The 20,188-nt window shown below is 34.4% G+C and overlaps 1 protein-coding gene across 7 annotated transcripts in view; it reads left to right on the top strand.

Annotated features, from left to right (window-relative positions):
- DLG2 (discs large MAGUK scaffold protein 2) overlaps positions 1-20,188 on the top strand; it is a 2,435,891-nt gene that overhangs the window by 1,228,842 nt on the left and 1,186,861 nt on the right. The window lies entirely within an intron of this gene.

Raw genomic sequence — 20,188 nt, 5'->3', positions numbered from 1 at the left:
TGTCATTTGTTTATTTTCCATCAGAAATTAAGGGTGAATTATAACAGGACCTGGCTTGGGGATTGTTTTTAACCTCATTTCTGCTTTGATTTTGATAGTCTGTCTCCTTCCACAAATGAGGTAGATGAATTTGAACAAATACCTTTTTCAATAGGGAAAGTTTTTGGTGTGCGAGCTAATGTGACCTCTCTTTGGTTCAATTTAAATTTGATAAATGTAAATAGGACAAGTTCCCACCCCTCAAGAAGATTATGCTTTAGAAATTGGACTCAGATAATTTAATATGATCTAATCTTATAGTATCAAAGTAATAGTACTGCTACTACTGATAGTAGTGGTCTCAGCAGTAGCAGCAGCCAGAAGAAAGCCCACGTTGCTATTTGGAAAGTGCTGCCAACTGGCTGTGTGAATTTGGAAAAACTTACTTGATTCCTCTAAGCCTGTTGTCCCATTTAGAGAATGGGAATTCCACTTCACATGATAAAAAGAATATAGTATGGCAAGTTCTTAGTACCCTTTTGACACACAGTAAGAGTAAAATAAGTTGTATATGAAATTGTTAATAGTATCATCATTATAAGGATGAAATAAGCTAATATTCTTTTAACAGTATTCAAAAATTATTTAATGAAAATTTACCTTGTGTTAAGTGCATCTGCAAACTGGGTCACATATCAACTGCAACAATGAAGAAACACATACATGTTTATCTGCTTCTCCCTCACACTGACACTCCTTCTATGGAAAGGGCTATAGACAACTATTAGAAAGTCCATGGAGACTAACTTCATTCAGAAGATCAGAAATAGGATTGGGGAAAAGGTGATGTTGAAAGAAGCACTGGAGAATGGAAAAGCGATATTTAGAATCATTTCACAAGTGTAAGTGATAAATTACACAACTGCATACCCACTGCCGTGGGGTACTATAAATATTAGGAAGAACTGCTTCTACTACTCTTTCACAAACACAGCTGAAAGTCCATGGCTCACCAATAGTGGATCATATGACTGAGCATTGCCTTCTAACATTCAAACACTTTGATCAAATTTAGTAAAAATAATTGCTTGTAAGGTATAAACATCGGGGATGCTTAGGAGAGCAACCAATGTTTTCAATTAAATAAGAATATTTTTATTTATTTCAGATTGATATGAGGGTACAGATGTTTAGGTTACATTGTTTTCATTTCTAAGGGAAAGTTCAAGTTGTAGTTGAGCCGTTCCTTCACCCAGGGGGCCTGCTGAACACCCTCACATGGTGCACATTAGGTGAGATCAAAAGAAAGCATCTGTCGATACCTGGCAATATAGAAGGGCATTGTTTTTAAAATTGGTCCTTATTTTTAAAATTAATGCCAGTCCATATTTCCAGGTATCAACAAATGCTTTTTTTTACCCTGACTTAAAATATTTAGTACCATTTCTACAAAAATGTAAAGGAGACTGGGAAACCGCTTGCTTTTCAGAGAGTTTGTTTTGCAAAGTCCTTTCAAAAGAATATCTGTCTGGATATGGTAGCTGTCTAGAATTTTTCATTTACCCCTTGAGAAAATGGCTTTAGAATGCTTCCTTTCTTTTCTCTACTCACTTGACATTACCTAGTGAGAGTGATATGTAACTCCTTATGTCATGCTTATTTATTGTAGTTATTGTCAAGGACATCAAGATGGTTGTTCAGAGTATAAGTTTAGTCTCTGTTAGGGTAATCTGCCTTCCCTAGGCACAATGCCTTATACAAGAAGGGACAACTGTACACTCTCCTACAAGAAGCTTTGTGGTCGTTCCACAGAACCATCTCTTATTTCAGGAGCTAGAAAGCTGTCACATTTACTTGGACTATTTGTGCATGAGTCAGGCTTTAGTGGCTTTAAAATGAGGGCACTGGAATGCAATTATAATGGACAATTCACAAGAGCTATGTCTTTAGAGGAAAACTCTCTTTATTGAAGGGAGTCAGTCCACTATCACAGAAAAAGCACCAATATGGGAGCCAAAAGATGAAATTTCTGCCAAAAACTAGTTGAGTGAACTTAGGGCAGTCATATTTACAAAACCTGACCTTGACTGAGTAGCCCCCAAATCCATCAACACTTAATTTTCTGAATGTTACTGAGCTGAGTATCTGACATTTTAACCTACTTAGAAGCACAAAAATGGAAGGTTCTTAGGATGTTCCATCTTTGTCCTGACAAAGACATATATTAATAGGTTTTAAATTGTTTATCTGATTTTCCTTCTTTGGACCTTCAATTGTTTACCCATTACCTGCAGAAAAATGTATTAAATTGTCAACATATCGCATGAAGTCTTTTCCAACCTGCCCTTTAGCAAGTTGCTCATGTGCCTTTTCTATCACCTCTCCATATAAACCCCTGTTGTCCTGAACTTCCTTTATCATTCAGTCTGCAGGAATTTATTTGTGCATGTATTTATTTCCAGGGAGAATGGTCTTTACCATTTATACAAATATGTATCTTACCTATAAGCATTTCATATTTACTTTTGTTGGAAAACTGTTCTTTGATTTTTTTCCTTTCCAACTTTTATTCAGCCTCAAATCTCAATTAATTGAAGACTTTTCCTGACTCCAAATTCCATTTCAAGCACTCACCTCACTGAATAGCAATCATTATATTAGTTGACACGTCTCTCTTCCCCAGTAGACCATGAACTCCTAAACAAGAGGATCGATGGCTTAGTTGTTTTTGGATGGGTAGCACCTAACTGGCTGATATAGGGAAAATTCTTATCAACATTTTGGTAAATTAAATGAGCAAATAAGGTATACTTAAACAAATATCCTTTTATCCTTACCTCTTTTTTTAAACCCTCCTGGGTTAATCCTCACCATCCCATTACCCCACTTCCTAGTATTTCCATTTCTCCTCCATTTCTTCCTCTTATCTTTCTGTATTTAAATTCAACTTTGTTTGTAAGCACTTGTATTTATATATAGTCATGTACTACATAATGACTTTTTGGCTAAGGACGGACTATATAAATGATGGTGGTCCTATAAAATTATGATATTGTATTTTTCCTGTACCTTTTCTATGGCTAGATATGTTTATATATACAAATATTTATCATTACATGGTAATCACCTGGAGTATTCCATATAGTAACATGTCGTACAGGTTTGTAGCCTAGGAACAGTAGGCCACACCATGTAGCCTAGGCATGTAATAGGCTATGCCATCTAGGTTTGTATAAGTTCACTCTATGATATTTGTACAATGATAAAATTACCTAATAACATATTTCTCAGAATGTATCCTCATCATTATGTGGTGGGTGACTATATTTCATTTTATTTTTATTTAGACTATTTTATCTATGTATTTCATCTTTTCATAGAGTTCTAACCATGTGACTACTCAATAAAGCTGCAAATATTTCACCATGAATGTTATTTGTTGTGTGTTCTCATCCCTTTATATTTGTATTATCTATTTTGTCTATAATTAGATAGGAAGAGATGTTAAAAAATCATTTTGCTGCAGTAACCTAGCAGAAGTACTAGATAAATATTTAATGATGGTAATGTTGATTCACTACAATATAAAGGACAAGAATAAAGCAATTGCCACCATCATACAATGCAAATCTCCAGTGAAAAGATTTGCAGCTCCCATACATACAATGTCTACTTTTTGCTGAGGCATTAAAGGTTTAAATGATTTCCTGAATTTTAACATTAATTCTAAGGTCATACAAGTGAGTCACTGAACTGTGCTGTGTGTGCCATCAGCCTAATGTTTTAAAGATAAGAATGGATTGTTTCTAGTCTTAGGTTCAAGGAGTTTAAAGGAATTTTCCATAGCATTCCATACAATGACTTATTGCCAGCCTTCACTATTTTTTCAGGGTATACTTCCTCAAATTTCCTCCTCCCCCAGGAAATCATTGCCAGATTAATCTTCCTAAACCTATTCTTCATCATATCACTCCACAAAAATAAAATCCTTCATATTAAGTCCATTGAAGGGAGACTGATATATAGAAATAGTTATACTGTGGTATGATAAATATTGTTAACAATGGACACATTTGTCTTTCCAGAAATATTTAATGAGTCCTTACCTATTTCCTTGTTGCACATTTGTTTGGTTCCTGCCTGTGTGTTTGGAAAGATTCACAGAGGAAATGTCATTTCAGCTAGTGCTTAAAAGTGAACAAAGAATGTACTACTCAATTCTAATTTCCTAATAATTCCTTGTATTTGTCAACGAGTCTCTCTCTGCTCTAAAGCAACATGTAATAATTCTAGAATGCTAAATGGTTAGGATAAATTAAGAGAATAAGAAAAAAGAAACTGGAAATTGATTTAACATGAAACTTTAAAATTGTATGTATTTTACAATTATTTTAGCAACAACTTGGTAAATTTTATTATTTTTAGCATAAGTAAATTTGGGAAACAAGGTACTTTAGAGAGAACTAATTTGCTAAAATAGGTCTTGATTTAATCCCAGGATAAGAACCCAGTCATGAACAAAATTGAAAGTGTTGAAAAGGTGCTTGTCTTAAATTCTAACAGCAATTCTGGCTGCAGTGAGAGAAAGAGAGTTAAAATAAAAGATATGAGAATATGGTAATTGGAATCTTCATTGATGTGTTAAATCAGTCTAGCATAGGTATATACATACCTATGTATAGATAGATGGGAGGTTTGGTTTGTGGAGGGGACGTGCACAGGGAAGGTTATTGTTCTTCAGTTGGCTGAGCTTAAATGGAAAGGATAGTAAAACAGAAAGTGGAAAAACAAGCACTCCTCTCTTCCTTTGGGAAATTTAGAACTAGCCAACAAGATCCAATTAGCACACAGAGAAGTCAAGGGACCATTTTATAGTCATTCAACCTACTTAATCATTTGTGCACTAAACCTAAAGTTGTCCATTCAACCCAATTTCCTCCATATTTTAGTTGTTTCTGTGTTATAAAATGTGGTATGATAGGATGAGAGAGTAAAATAACATTTTGGGGGAATCTGCTTCCTACCAGGGAATCGTGTACATTTTTTTAAGTTATTTACTTTTAATCCTATCGTTCCCCAAAGTAGATACTGTTCTTAATTTGTATTATTTTCCAGTATTTTATCAGAGTAATGTGCACATTTACTGGAATGTTGAAAGAATAATATGATGAGTGTCCATATTTCCCAGATTCAATAATTGTTAACAGTATTTAAAATATGTGTTATCTATGTAGCTAACTATAGAATTTTCAATCTGTTCTATCTTTCCCTATCTAAGCAGATAACTAGATTTATTTTCACAGAACCAGTTTAAAGTAAGTTGTAGACAGTAATTTTAACATCCATCTCCTATAAAACTATAACAACACTATCACACAAAATACCGTTAGTGATTACTTCCTAATATCATTTAATTTTCCAACTATCCTCCTAAATTATCTATAGCAAATTTTTTCTAAACAAAGATCCAATTATAGCTCATGAGTTACATTTGGTTCTTATTTCTTTGGTGTGTTTTAATCTAAAAGAGTCTCTCAAACTTTTTCCCATACCTTCCAACTTATATTTTGAATACTTTAAAAAAATAGAAAAATTGAAAAAATAATAAACAAACCCTTTCATTCCCCTCACCCATCATTAGTATTTTGCCACATCTGCTGTCTTGCTTGCTCACTTCAATTCAGTCATTTCTTGTACATAGCATTTTTCTATAAAGAAGTTTTTAAAAATTATCTTAAGATATTACTTCCATGACTTCATGCTTTTACTTTAGGTATCAATTTTTATGATAAGAAGTTAATGTAAAAATTAAGTCTATTGATGACAAATGATACTAAGTTTTTGTAAAGTATTGTCATTATTTTTGATGCTAAATTTTTACCAAATTTAGCCAAAGGAAATCCCATTGAACTCCCTTTGATGCTCTGGTACTTTTGCTACACCAGATACAGACTCAGCTGTCTCTCCAAGGAGACCTGGATCCTTTTAATAAAACCAAGATCTTTTTGTTAGTTATGCTCATTGTTACTTGGGTGTCATTCAGTCTCAGGCCTTTCTAGTGAACAGACATAACAAATATATCTATTTTTAAATTTTGCTAGTAGATATTAATATTTCTAATTCAAATCTAACATTACATAGTGTCTCCTCAAAATTTCTTGGTTTTGTATTTGTGATTCCTTTTTCTTACACTAAGCTTTTGTTTTCTTAATAATATTTTACTTATTTTCTTTATCCTACATTATACACCAAATAGTTTTAAATTACAATGCTAACAATAATACAAATAAACAATAAAACTATTGAGTAAAATATAATGTTTTATGCAGTTATATATTTTCTTAGAATATGTCACACATAAGATGAAATAACATTGTCATTCATCTTTTGAAAAAATATGTATATACTTTTTTTATATTTAGCATGGATTTTTAAGTTTTAGTTACAAAAGCTTTCTTCTCTCTTTGGTTATAAAGGAATTGATCATGTTTTTCTCTTTTCTTTTGGTATGTGCATATTTTCTTTTTTCAATTTTATTTCTATTTATCTTATTTCATTTTATATATATATATATTTTTTATTGAGGCAGAGTCTCAAGCTGTTACCGTGGGTAGAGTACTGTGACATTTCAGTAACTCCCCCACTCCAACTCGGGCTCAAGCAATCCTCTTGCCTCAGGTTTTCTATTTTTAGTAGAGACAGGGTCTCCCTTTTGCTCAGGCTGGTCTCAAACTGGTGAACTCAAGCTATGGACCTGCCTCGGCCTCCCAGAGTGCTGGGATTACAGGCATGACCCACTACGCCCAAACTTCTTTTTTTTTTTTAATTTTATATTCTTTATATCTAACTCTGATGCATCTGGTAATTATTCTAGTTTGTAGTGTGAGGTACTGATCTACTCATCTCATTTCTTTCTCTCTCTTTTTTTTTTTAATTAAATCATAGCTGTGTACATTTATGCAATCATGGGGCACCATACACTGATTTTATATACAATTTGACATATTTTCATCACACTGGTTAACATAGCCTTCCTGGCATTTTCTTAGTTATTGTGTTAAGGATTTTATATTCTACATTTAGTAAGTTTCACATGTACCCTTGTAAGATGCACTGTGGGTGTGGTCCCACCAATTACCCTCCCTCCACCGATCCTCCCTCACTCCTCCCTTTCCCCTTTCCCCATAATTCTTAGGTTATATTCTTAGTTTCATAGTAGGGCTGAGTACATTGGATACTTTTTCTTCCATTCTTGAGATACTTTGCTAAGAAGAATATGTTCCAGCTCCATCCATGAAAACATGAAAGAGGTATAGTCTCCATCTTTCTTTAAGGCTGCATAATATTCCATGGTGTACATATAGCACAATTTATTAATCTATTCGTGGGTCAATGGGCGCTTGGGCTAATTTCTTGTAATGGTTATTCAGTTGTCTCAATATTGTTTATTTAAAACTCATCTTTTATTCACTTATTTGAGATGTCACCTTTGTCATATACTAAAATTCCACATACACATAGGAGGTCAGACAATTAAGTTCACAAACTCATCCTAGATAAAGTGCTACATACCTCCTTGCTGAATATCATCCCTCTGGTCATCTTTGAAGTATTCTCCTTGGGAAGCTTTGCACTTACACCTGCATGTAGTCTACCCTTCAAAGCAATTTGGAACTCTTTTACTGGAATGGCCATCAGAGCTATCATCATACAAGTTCTAACAATTCAATTTGTAAATTCATCCTAGAAAAACTGCTACATACCTCATTGCTAAATATCACTGTGGTTACCTTCAAAATACTCTCCTTGGCCATCTGGTCACCATAGTAATATTCAGCAGTGAGATATGTAGCAATTTTTCTGGAATGAGTTTGCAAACTTAATTGTCAAACCTCATATATGGCTCTTTTTCTCAACCTCATTTTTGTATTTAATCTGAATAAATGCCAATATCAAACTTCTTTAATTATAGTTAACAATAAGCTCCCATTTATAGAAAAACAAATGAAGAAACAAAAGCTTAGTGAAATATGGTTTCCAAAGGTTATTTTGTTATTAAAATATATGGTAACAGAACCAGGATATGATTCTTAGTTACCCAGTCATGGTAGGATTTAAATACACTTATAAGCAGAATCTTTGTCTCATTCAAATAAGTCTACCTAATACAGATACTTATATCAGAGGGGCGCTATATGTAATTGGTGATGTTTGGCAGTTATAAACAATAAAAAATAAGGGCATAAAGAAGGTTTTGTAGCATAGAAATGACTATTTGATTAGAAGCTTTATGGCCCCTTTCTCAATATCTGAATTCTCCTATTTAGTATAATTCCAAAACTCTAAAAAACCCTTTACTTTAGAGACTTGGGATTTCACACACATACATATTTTTAGAGTACATATGGCAAATTTTGAACCGATTTGAACTTTAATGAAACTTGCAGGTGGGGAGAGTCTCCACCACTGTCCCTTAAGGCTCACTTTCTAATATTTTACTTTCCATGTAAGGTGTGAATCCGTATGATAAGTGCATTATTTTACAAATGTAGAAGACCCACTAGTAAATAGATGAGAGGCAAATTAATGCTACTTGCCTAATGTTGAGCAGTTTAAAACAAAAACAAAAACCCACTGGCAGAAGCCATCTGGTCCTGGCAACTTTCCCGGTTAAACACTTTTAATTGCTTCTGTGATCTTGGTGGGTTGGCATGCCATGGTTTCTAGGGAGTTAGGAGAACTGACCTTTATGAAGTAATCACAGTTTGTTGTACAAAAGAACTCTGAGTTACCAAAGCAGGCGGTGTGTGCTGCTGTAGGAGCCATGGTAGTGAGAATGGATCAAAAATGTGATGAATCAAAAAACTCCTATTTGAATTAACTTCACTGTGACACTCTACATATAGGGGCATTCCAATGGCCAACAGCGTTCAACCTGGCGTGTCTTGTAAGCTTTGGCAGTGCATCCAAAATCTGGCATCATCTACATGTACGATCTGTTTGTTTCTTGTTAGAGTCACTCTTACAACTCTGAGGTTCCTCTTCTATGCATCACCCTGAGATTTTCACTTATTGGCGGGGAGGAAATAATTCCCAGTACAGCACTCATTAGGGTGTTTGTGTATGTGTGTGTATTTTTATTTATATATATAATAATAATACACTAATAATATATATGCCTCTTTCATCCACATCTATTTTGAACTTCATTCTGAAGAAGTTTTGCTCATGCCCATATAGACTAGTTTGCTCATTTTAAATTAATATTGTTAGTAATATTAGTTTCCATTTACTGAGCAATTAGTATGTGGCAGGCAGTATGATTTAGTCTTCATAGCATTTTAGTCTCTGTCTTCATAGCATTTTATGATTTAGGTACTCTAATATTTTTTTTTCTACAGATGAAAACCTAAAGTTGCACAGGTGAAACTTACTAAATACAGAATTCGAATGTCTTCATACAATAACTAAGAAAATGCCATGAAGGCTATGTTAAACAGTTTGATGAAAATATTTCAGATTGTATATGAAACCAGCACATTGTACCCCTGGAGTGTACTAATGTACACAGCTATGATTTAATAATAAAAAAACAAATAAATAAAAGCTAATATTAACTAAGTAAAAAAAAATAAAAATAAAGTTGCACACTAGTGAAAAAAAACTTGGCTAAGATCAAACAAATGGTCAATGATTCAACCCATTGTGTAATGCCGAAGACTAAGCTCTTAACCATTATTGAGGAAGAAATTGAGATAAAAGACAGTAAATCTCTGCACTCTATCACTGGCTACATTCTTACAAAGCCATGATAGTGGTACTTGTGTTTACTGTCTTTTTAATTTTTTTTTTTTTGAGACAGAGTTTTGCCTTGTCGCCCTCAGTAGAGAGCTGTGGCATCATAGTTCACAGCAACCTCAAACTCTTGAGCTTAAATGATTTTCTTGCCTCAGCCTCTCAAGTAGATGGGAATACAGGTGCCTATCACAACGCCTGGCTGTTTTTAGAGATGGGATCTCGCTCTTGCTCAGGCTGGTCTGGAACCCGTGAGCTCAGACAATCCACCCCGCCTTGGCCTCCCAGAGTGCTAGGATTACCTGCATGAGCCACCATACCCGGCCTATGTTTGCTGTCTTCTAAACCACTACACTGAGAAGCTTCTAACCTTTCTAACCTAAATCTGAGGCTTAATGTATCCAGAATCATTTGTTGCCGCCTCTCTAGTCCTATAGTTGTTTACAGCAGCTATCATTCTTCATGTTGTTCTGTGTTGACATGTTTTTCTACCTGATTATGTGGAAAACTTGAAACTAAGATTCCCTATTATTCATTTATGTACTCAGAGCACCTACTGTACTTCTTAGTACATAGTTTCTCCATAAGTGTTTGCTCAATACGAATTCAATTCCTAATGCTGATTGGCTCTGTAGCTCCCACTAGAATAATAACTCATTACAAAGGTAACAGTTTCTGAAGATCTTAAAGTAAAATCACATTGAAGCTTGACCTGTGTATTCTATGTTTCTATATACATAGCTGTTACTTTATTCGTCAAATGTGAGTTTCAGTTTATACCTGAAGTGGAGGGTAAGAGACATGGGTTACATTTCCTGGTCTCTTCCCTTTCTCAGAACCTACTGAAGAGTGTAACAGGTTAATGAATTCTGAAATTGTAGGCCTAGTGAGCTATTATTACAGTTAATAAATATTTTTTAAATAACATTTAGTATAGCCAGAAATAGTATCAGAGATACAAATAATACTGGAAACCCAAAGATTTGTTCCAGATTGAGGATTTTCTTCCAGGCCCAACTTGCATCATTCACATACTCATTCTTTCACCCAACATTTACTCTGCACCAAACATACCATAGACCCTAAGGATATGGACATCAACTGGACGTAATTCCTTCCTTCAGTGAACTCATTATCAAGTTTGTTATCCTAATTAGGTAATTAAAGTACACTGAGCCCAGGTAGGGGGAAAGTCTCATCTACAAAGAAATAATAGTTCATGTATGACTACTCCTGCCACTCCATTTCCTCAAGTGGTGACAAGCTCAGACATAATCTGCCAGTAACTGGCTTCTCCACAGCAAGAGTATTAGAATAAGGAGTGCAGCCATTAGCACAGAGGACTCAGATATTTTCTTGAGATAAGAGATGTTTTCTTGAGATAGCACCTCTTCTTTTTCTTTCCTCTACTTTTCAATCTCCACTGATGTTTCTTATGAGAAGGGACCACATTCTGACCACCTTGCCCCTGATCTCTTTTTATTCAGAGTAACTGGGTTCTCAGAGCACACATCCCAGGAGGAACACTGCAATAAATAAGCCTCTGTCCAAGAAGGAGATGCTGTGGAAAAACAGAAAAAAAGAATGAGAAGTAGGAAGTAGGAGAGCAGGTCTATAATCTGTCTGCTCCTTCCTGTGACCTTGGGCAAGGGCCTGGACCTCTCTCAGATCTAGAACTTTCATCCCTAAGGCAAGGGCGATGTCTCAGGGATCTCCTTCCTGTTCCAATCTTCCATGTCTTTGAAGGTTGCTCTGTAACCAATACAATTGGGACTCTGTGTACTAAATACCTACCCCCATCTGTGCATATAACAGTTCCAAGAACTAGCTCTTATATTGCCAAAAATTTGGTAAAACTAAAAATTCTTTCTGTATTGAAAAATAGTTCAGGTGTGTTATGTTTCCAGGTGAACTGCTAAACCCTTGATAGGTTTTGTGACCTGTCTTAAAAAAATTGGGGCCAGTTGTTAAGTTGGCCACTAATAGTTCTGCTCAGCTGAAGTCTAATTAAAGTTAGGTGCTTTATTGAATTTTGTCATTTTCAATCCCTAATGGGGATGAAGTAGTCATTTCCTGTTCAGCATTTAAAAAAAGAGAGTAATAAGGTGTTCCCAATTATCTTTTTATTTCTGTGAAACCAAACTGGCATCTCTCTAAATTCTAATAAATATTTTGCCCTAAATGTGAGAAAGTGATTAGTCATGACTTTATAGCTTGTACAAGAATTCCGATTATGTTTGCTTCTTCACGTTCTTGCACAAGCAGTACATTGGGAGAAGCTGGGAAATGTCTTTCTGCTACCTAGAAAGTTAGATTTACGTACATGTTTAAAAGCACAGTGGCTGTTGTATTTATCAATTAATGACAACTTTTCAATATGTTTATTTGCCCTAAGTAGTTGCAGGAAAAAGCATTTTTTTAAAGTTAACATTTATAGGCTTGACATTGAGTGTCTTAAGGATAACAATATAGGACGTCTTTTGTAAACTTCCAGGAAGCTTGTAAATTGTTGAATTTGTGGTCAGAGTCCCTGACTGCCTGGGAGCATTTTGATAAATGGGAGCTTTTCCCCTTTGATGGATGAGAAGGCTTTGTCAGAAAATGCTGAAATAGTTAATTGCAGATTACAGAGTTATAACAATTATATAGTTAATAAAACTACAGACTACCAGGAATAAGTCTAATATATCTGTGCAGAATATACATGAAAAAAGTACAAAATCTTACTGTGTCACATGAAAGTTTATTTAATTAAATGGGAAAACAACCTATACTCCTGTATATGGAATATAAAATTAAAAAATATATATTAATTTTTTTTATGTTTAATACTATTCCTTGATAGCCGAATAAATTATTTGGACTAATTTCATGCATCTTTTGCTTGAGATCATAAATGGATGAATAGAGCAAATGTGATTTGACCAAAGGTATAATAATGAATGGACTGGCAGCTCTATTACATATAGTGAACATTGCAAAGCTGCATCTGTTACCATGGTACACTGCCGGCTTCAGAATTGGCTGACAGAGCAACACAATAGAATGGCTAACTATGGAATACAGCTTAGTATATGTAGTAATGTCATATATAATTAAAGAGGCAACACAAATCAAACAGGAAAATGATCAATTATTCGAAATACAGTGTTCAGAAAATGCTAAAAGATCACGTTAAAGCCACTTATATTTAGTTAAAAAGAGTAGTTAAGTTATCAGGCTGTGGGGTCTTGTGGAGTTTAAACCCCAGCTGCATCATTCATTTGTTGTGTAACCTTGGATAAGTAACTCAGTCTCTCTGACTTCCTTCACACCTAAGACAGGAGCAGTAAAGTTAGACCCTCATAAGTATTTTTGAGGATTAATAGAAGACAATTCATATAGAAAATTTAGAATATTGTTTGACAAAGCCTTCATACAACAAACATTATCAATGATTTTTATTATCAAATGCCAATTTAATTATAAATATGTTGACAGGCTAATGTGAAATAAAATCATGGAAAGTCCATTCCTAACTTATCTTGGTTTTGAAGGACATTCCAATCATAAATACAATAGGAAAAAAGCATGAAGAAAAAATAGATTTGACCACATAAGATACTATGTTTAAAATATAAAAAATAGGTAAGTGACAAAGGTGACAAAATTATTATACTTATTATATTTGAACTCTATTATACTTATCTGTAAAAGGAGCCTTTACAGATCAATATTAAAATAACAAACATCCTAGACAAATCACACGGGTTCAATTAAATTATTGAAATATTCCAAATTAATAGTTAAAATAATTAAAGATCCATGGGTGCTGATTTTAAGATATTAACTTGGCAAAGATTAGAAAAAGAATATGGTAATACTCCAGGTAATAAGATTGAGGGAAGACACCCACTTCAGAATACCACAGGACAAGATTTACGTCACTGTAATATTTTGGAATGCAATTTAACAACATTTAATAAAAGTCTCAAAAATGTCCCCATTCAAGTCATTAAATATTATTCTAGGAATAATCGTCAGGAAAGCAAATAAACATTTTATATACTTTATCACAGTCTTGTTAAAAAGTTGGCACATTCATGAAATGGTGTATCATTCCCCCAAAAGAAACCATGCCTTTGATGCATAGTGAATGGTGGTACAATTTCTCACAGTAATGGCTAAAACATTATGAAATTATAATCAATAGGTATACAAGTTTCTATATATATATAGCTACATCTATATCTGCACCTGTACTCAGAAGGAAATACACAAATGTTCTATAATTTAGATAGAATGGCAAGTGAATTTTATTCTTATATTGTATGTGTTCAAATTTTCTATAATAATTACCAGCACTTGTACAATTAGGAAAAATGAGACATATTGAAATATAGATTGCATTCTATTTACCTCTCCATTTCTAGAAGATAATACTTCACATGTAGTGTAACAACTTATTTTGATGAGATTTGTTGTATTTTATCAATTTTGCATAAATTTAATTATAAATTCATCCCCCAAAAAAATTAACACTAGACTTTCTCTTCACTTTGAAAATGTTGGGAGTAGGAAACAGGGCTGAAGTTATAAAATCTCTCTCAAGAAGAGCTGGAAACATCATTCAGGGTTTTACTCCATTTAATGTTCAGTGCCCTTTCACAGGGAACTAAGAGAAATATGAGTCTTGGTATATGTTATTTTCTGCATGAAAGCTTACTAAAATTCTTGGTGTATTTCAATTGCATGAGTAATAGGCAATAACATTTTATTGTCGCTTTCATGCTGTTTGGCATTTGATTATATTTGGTTGAGCACTTTATGATATACTATCTTTGTAATTTCTCCCTCTATAAACTCTGAAAGAATTTTCATCCTTTTACTCAATTTTAGCACATTTTATTCCATTTACAAAGTTTTTATTCCATTAAGCAAGTATTATTTTGTAGTATATTCTACTTTTTCTACTAGACTATAAACTCCTTGAAGTCAGGAACTATGTCGTATTCATTTATATACCTGCACCTAGCCCCAGATGCCCTGCACAGTTGTTTCAAGTTGTATGTTTTCTCAACAAGATTAGAAGCTTCAAGAGGGCACAGCCTATGGTTTGACATATGTATTGGCACTAATAGGTTCTAAAAACTCCAAACCATTGCCCCATTTTGTTAAATTGTTTTACCTGTTTTGCAAAGTAAGTTTTGATAAAAATTATCTAAACATGACTTATTAGCACAACTTTTGGTTCACCTTAAACTAAAACCAAGGATTTATTTTAAGAGGTTGCTTTTTCATATATATATACTAACTTATAACAAGGAGTTGTTACTTAAACAACTTCCACTTCCACTTCCCACTTTCAGATATTTGATGAGCACCTTCAGTGTGGCAGCACTTGTACAATTAGCTCATGAACAAACACAGCAAAATCCTCTGCCTTCGTAGAACTTCATTCTAGTGAGGGTGGTGAGAGAAGAAATAAAATAAATAAGAGAAATAGGATGTTAGGTGCTGGTAAGTGCAATGTTTAAAAAGAAAAAAGAGCAGTGTAAAAAACAGATTCATTGAAAAAGTGTCACTTTTTAAAAATTGTTTATTGAAGCATAACTGTGTACATTAATGCATTTATGAGGTACAATGTGCTGATTTGATAAATAATGTGGAATGCTGACATCTAACTGATTAACATAACCATTTCCTCGCCCACTTATTTGTTGTGGTTAGACATTCATACTCTATTCTTCATAGTTTAGAAATGTATCATTGCATTATGCACATTAAGTTAGGTTCCCCCAAATACCCTCCCTCCTCCTGACCTCCCCCTTTCCTCCCCTCTCCTTCCTCTTCCCTCCTTCTTTCTGGATTATAGTTATGTTTTACCATTCCTATGAATGTGTAAGTGATTATGTACTGATTTCATAGTAGTATTGCTTGGATACATTGGATACTTTTTTTTTTCCATTCTTGAGATACTTTACTAAGAATATGTTCCAGCTCATTTTAGTACATGTGGGAGGTAAAGAGGTGACCATGTGGCTATTAGGGAAAAAGAATTCCAGGCAGAGACTAGAGCAAAGACTGAGACCCGAGGAGGGAGAGCGTGTGGTGTACTTAAAGCACAGGACCAAAGCAGTTAGGAGATCGCTACTATATGGATAACATTAGTTCCTGACCTCACAAAGTTGTGATGAGCTATAAACTTCATGTAAAGCACATAGCATCATGCCTTGTACATATCAAAGAATGAATAAGTGTTATTTATCATTATTATGGGAATTATATGAAATAGCCTCTTAGAACATAACAAAAGTACCAAGAGTCGTTTTATGGAGGAAACTTGGGGATTTTTCTACCATATGTTTTCCACCATAGATCTGGGCAAACCCTACTTGATTCTAATGCGTTTTTCTTTTGCATACCTACTTGAAATAGATTATTGTTTCTAGTGGATAACTACTTATTCATGTTTCTAAATAAATGTATTAAAATCTGGTTTATAGAGTTCAATAAATAAGCTGAAGGAGTTTGAGCTGGACCTATCAAAATACCTGGATATATCTGGCATAATATTTGTCACCAGGCCTTTTATGCAAAGCTACATTCAGGCCCTCTTGCTCAGAACCCAGTGTTCCATACTCCTGTAGTGAAACTTATTTTCATTCTCATAGATTTAGGTCTTATAGACAAACTTAATGTGAGCCAAGTCCCCTTAATGGATATGCTGGAAAGAGATCAGTATTACGGAGTCAAGAATGTAATTTGAACTGTGCCTATAGGAAACAAATTGATCATTTTGTCCAACATTCCTGAATCTGAAGCAGCCCTTCTCCATCAGAGAAGGCTATCCTTCCTACATGATGCAGTTAATTCTCAAATGTTCTTGGATGTGGAGTCCTGATTTAGACGTGCTGTTAGGCCTTTGACTATATGTTTAAATATGAATTTGCACTTCTAAATGCTCAGTGAATATTGTGATGAAATTCTAGAATGATTGTTACATACATGATCCCTACAGATGTTTTGTTTTCTTCTAAGTAGAAAAAAGAAAACCTCTAATTTCTAATCTTCTTGCATTTTTGAGTAGAGAAAGAGAATGTTAAGCATTCTCAGGATCTCTTAGAAGAGTCTGCTTGCTAAAGATTACTGAGATTAATAGTGTACAGGCTGAAAAGTTTGTTTCCTAAGCAAGCAGCAGAAAGAGTAGAAAATCAATTTCTTAAATCAAAATTAAGTGCCATAGCTAAGTCTATTTCTTCACCAAAACAAAACTAAATAAAATGGAAAAGAAAAAAATAATTAAATTTTTAAAAAATCCTTTATTGATATGCTTGTTTTGCAGGCCAAATAGGAACATAGACCGAAAATACTTTGCTAATACTTGTGCTACTACTAACTGTTAGAGTCAAAAATGGGCAGGTGTGAAATTTCATTAGGAAAACTGTTGTAGGTGATAAATAAGAATAGATGTTAGATAGAAACACAATAAAAAAGGAATTTTGCTAAATTGCCCTAGTTTCTGCTTCCTTTTTTTTTCTTTGAGACACCGTCTCACTTAGCCTTGGTAGAGTGCTGTGGCATCATAGCTCACAGCATCCTCAAACTCCTGGGTTTAAGTGATTCTCTTACCTCAGCCTCCCAGGTAACTGGGACTATAGGTACCAGGCACAATGCCTGGCTACTTTTAGAGATGAGGTCTTGCCCTAGCTCAGGCTGGTCTTGAACCTGTGAGTTCAGGCAATCCACCCACCTCAGCCTCCTAAGTGCTGGATTACAGGTGTGAGCCACTGCACCAGGCCACCTTCTGCTTCTTTAATAGTTTATATTTCTTTCCTTTTTTAATGAAGTCATTCTGTCCTTTTTAATTCCCCCCTTTAAGAAAATAAAGGGTATTCAAGTTTTACATGCTAAATGTATTTATGTTTTTGTTTTAACAGCTTTATTGAATATAATTCACGTACAATTACACATATTTAAATTTTGTAATCTGATAGATTTGGATTTAAATCTACAACTTTCAAACCATAATAAGATAATGAACATTTCCATTATTCCTGATATTCCCTAAATAGTCATTATCTTATTGATTATTCTCTCACCCTGTCTAAAATGAGTCAACCACTGATAAGCTTTCTGTCCCTATAAATTTGTTTGAATTTTCTAACATTTTATATGAGTAGGATTATAAAACATGTGCTCTTTCTTATCTGGCTTATTTCACTCTGCCTGATTAATTGGAGATTCAGCCATGTTTTTGCTTATATCACTACTTCATTTATTTTCATTGCTGAGTACTATTCATTTTATAACTATAACAACAATTTTGTTGATTCCTCTGTTTGGGGAACATTTGGCTTTTTTTCCAATTTTGTGGCTTTAACAAATAAAGTTGTTATGAAATTGATGTATCATCTTTGCATGAATATATGCTTTCATTTCTCTTGGGTAAATGCCTAGGAGTGGACTTGCTGAGTCATATTTTAGGTATATGTTTAACTTTTTAGGAAACTGTCAAATGTTTGTAAAGTGGCTGCACTATTTTACATCTCAAGTGGTTATTCAATTCTACATTTACATTTTTGTTTTTTATCTAACGGGCTGAATATTTTCCTGAGTTCAGTGGGTAGTAAGAATATATCTATTTCTTCTAGGTAGACAACCATCCCTTCCCTGAGGATGGCTCTCAAAGCTGTGCCTTCTTCCTCCTGCCTGTGCACCTTATCATCCTCCTCTGGAGCTTCAGCTCTGCAATTCTTACCAATAATCATCTGACTAACTAGTAGTATACTTATGAGACTATACAGATGGGTCATTGCATAAAAGTGGTCTAACTTGTTCCCTCTGAATTATTTACCCCCTGAACAAACCAAGGTAGAACTGCCTTCCTACGTGACCTATCATGAATCACCTTTCCTTGACTCTCTCAACTTTTCTGGGATAGAATGGAACTTCACAAAGATTTCACTAAATACCAAGGAAGACAACATGGAAAATGAACACAGACAATAAGAAGTGTAGGTATATAGCTAGCATGCTCATGGGGGCATGCCCTGTCAAAGAAAAAAAAAAAAGGACCTACCATCTGACAAGCATCCTGCCCCCACTTGTGTTTAGGAGCAGAGCTTCTGAGTCAGACTTAAGCTGCATTCAGACTGTGCCATTGTTAGTTGAGGTGCTTAATTTCTCTTAATTTCTGAGTCACTTATGGGTGGACTGGGGACAAAATAGAAGATACCTCAAAAAATTCTTTGAAGACCAAATTAAGCAGTTAGGGATTTGACTCATATTAAAAACTTCATAATTATTAGATTTGATAAGTTTCTTAAACACAAAAAGCACAATATACACAATATAAGCCTCAAATATTAATACACATGTGTATCTTAACTCCAACAAATCTTTGAGCCCTACTTAGTCTTATAAATGCATTGATTCTATCATCTTCCCCCTGGTTCTACCTTCTTTTCTAGCCTTACCCAGCTTAAACTCTATTATAATTCATTGCAATGATTTCTATTGCATAGGACCTTAATTTTCTTGAACAAGAAAATTCTTCTTTCACTTTGTTCATAAATTTTATGGAATTCACAGTTCAGTAGAGAAACCATAAATTAAATAGATAATTGTAAATGTCTTTGAGCTTCTTCCCTTTCTCCACTGTTTATCTGCTAATATCTTCTTCCAGACTCTAGACTTTTTTTTTTTTTTAATTGCAGTTTTTGGCCAGGGCTGGGTTTGAACCCACCACCTCTGGCATGTGGGGCCGGCGCCCTACCCCTTTGAGCCACGGTGCCACCCAAGACTCTAGACTTCAGACTCTAGACTTTTATATTCAGAAGCTTACTTGATGTCTTCACTCAGATGTTGAAAAGATTTCTCCAAGTTAATACATCCAGAATCATTTAAAAATTATTTTATTGATATATGATAGATGTATATATGGTCAAGTTATGCTTGGTAAATTGATGAATACACCTATCAAATGAGGGTAATTGGGATATCTATCACCTTAGTTATCTTTTCTTTATGCTGTTTATAAAAATATATTTCCCCAAGTTTATTATACATTTGTAGTTTTTTGGGGTTTCTTTGTTTGTTTGTTTTTGTTTTTTTGTTTTTGAGACAGAGTCTCAATCTCTCGCCCTGGATAGAGTGCCGTAGCATCACAGCTCACAGCAACCTCAAATTCCTGGGCTTAAGCAATCAATTCTCTTGCCTCAGCCTCCCAAGTAGCTGGGACTACAAGTGCCTGCCACAATGCCTTGCTATTTTTTGGTTGTAGTTGTCATTGTTGTTTGGTGGGCCTGGGATGGATTTGAACCTGCCCGCTCCGGTGCATGTGGCTGGTGCCCTAGACACTTGAGCTACAGGCACCGAGCCACATTTGTATTTTTTTAATAAATTTTATTTGTTTATTTGGAGATGAGGTCTA

This window comes from Nycticebus coucang, chromosome 14, assembly GCF_027406575.1.
Source record: "Nycticebus coucang isolate mNycCou1 chromosome 14, mNycCou1.pri, whole genome shotgun sequence".
Classification (NCBI taxonomy): domain Eukaryota; kingdom Metazoa; phylum Chordata; class Mammalia; order Primates; family Lorisidae; genus Nycticebus; species Nycticebus coucang.
Note: the sequence above shows the minus strand (reverse complement) of the source record. Positions and strands in the feature narration are given on the sequence as shown.